We start from the raw sequence: 2097 nt of genomic DNA, 5'->3' as shown, positions 1-2097 counted from the left end.
ATCATATCCAAGGAAATCTCCAGATTCAATGCAGTCTGTATCAAAATATCAAGGGTATTTTCCTCAGACCTAGTACACATAATTTTAAACTTTGTATGGAAACACAAAAGATCCTGAATAGCTAAAACAGTCTTGAGAACGAAGAACACAACTGGAGGAATCATGTTCCCTGGCTTCAGACTGTGCTACAAACCTACAGTAATCAAAACAGTATGGTACTGGCACAAAAACATTGATCACTGGAACAGAATAGAGAGCCCAGAAAGAAACCTATGCACTTATGGTCAATGAATCCATGACAAAGGAGGCAAGAATATGCAATGGAGAAAAGTCTGGGCTTCCTTAGGGATGGTTTCATCAATTAATTTGTTTTCTTAAATGGACCATACTTTTCCATGTCTTTGTATACCTTGTGATTTTTTTGGTTAAAAATTTGGCCTTCAAATATTATAATGTGGTGTCTAGGAAATCCGATTCTCCCAATTTCCTAGGGTTTTCTGGGCTTTTGATTGCTGAAGGCTGCAGTAGTCTGTTTAGGGACCTTTCCAAACTATTTTTGCAATGACTGTATTCCTTATCGTATGTAGGCAGGGAAGTCCCTGTTCCTTTAGTTCATGTTTAGCTAATGTTTTGACAGAGATTTCCTTGAATTCCTGCACCTAAAACAAACAAAAACAAATATACACAAGCACATCCACATGCACACTCAAAAACACACACCTCTCCCCATTGTGCAGATTGCTGGATCACTTCTTCAACATTTAGCTGACCTGCATTGAGCTCAGGGCTCAGCCCATGGTAAAAGCTTAGAGACTCCTCTGGTGTTTTCAGAACATGCATCTTATCTTGAGTATGCATGTGGCTTTCTTAATCTCTCTGGACACATGTGTACTTTTTGTATGTTCTAATTTCGCAAAGAATCTCCCCCAACTTCTGCTCCTGGATCTTATGTGGTCTATTGTATTTCAATGCACAGCCTTCTGCCCCAGCCATCTGTGCTTTGTTAGTTCACCTTGCACTTTTTTTGAGCAATGACCGCTGCTTTTCCAGATTGTGTTCCAAGTTAGGTAAGACAGAGATAAGCATCTTGTGTCAGTCCTTCAGGTAGCTCCCAGACAGGTTAGAACAGATACACATAATAATCTGAGAGTACGGTCTCTTCTGCTCCCTCCTGAAGCAGGATTGAGGGTCCCATACTAGGAATGGTCTGCTGCTACTGTAAGACTATCATTGCATTAAGACTCCACCACTTTAAGACCATCACTACACTAACAGTGGATGGGGCAAGGGCAAGTAAAAATGCCACAAAGCTTTCCTGCCATTTTCAAATTGCCTCTTCCCTGGTTCAGTATGTGTTTGGTTACTGTAAATCTTTGGCTGATTTCAGGACTAAGAGAAACTCAAAGAACCCCACAACAAGAAACAGTATAATCACACTCTCAGAAGCCAAAAGACAGAGAAAGAATCTTTTCTCCCAAAGGAGAAAGAAAAAGGAAATTTGTTACAAAGCAGGGATCCTCAAAAGGATTAATAGCTAATTTCCTATCTGAAACCACGGAAGCAAGAGGCCAGACATATTAAAGTGCTGAAAGAAAAAAGCTGTCCACCAAGAACTCTATATTTGGTCAAACTGGTTTCAAAACTTAGGGAGAAATTAACACATTCCCAGATGAACAAAAGCTGAGGACGTTTGTTTTACAACTTCCTACCACTTCCCTATGAGAAATGCTAAATTGAACCTTCAGGTTGAAATGAAAGGACGTTAGACAGCAACTCGAAGCTGTATAAAGAAATAGAAATCTCCAGTAAAGATAAATACATGGGCAAATACTAAAGCCAGTATTGTGTTACTGGCTTGTAACTCTACTTTTTATTTCTTACATGATTGAGAAAACAAATGCATAAAATAATCATAAACCCATGTTATTGGGCTCACAAAGTGTAAAGGTGTAATTTTTGACAACAATAATGTAAAGAGGAGGAATGGAACTGTAGAGCAACAGAGTTTCTGTGTGCTATTGAAGTTGGTTTCAATTCAAATTATATTGTTTTAACTTTAGAATGGTAAATGTAATCTTCTTGATAACCACAAAGAAA

The sequence above is a fragment of the Physeter macrocephalus genome, chromosome 12 (assembly GCF_002837175.3).
Source record: "Physeter macrocephalus isolate SW-GA chromosome 12, ASM283717v5, whole genome shotgun sequence".
NCBI lineage: Eukaryota > Metazoa > Chordata > Mammalia > Artiodactyla > Physeteridae > Physeter > Physeter macrocephalus.
This window is presented reverse-complemented; position numbering follows the sequence as displayed.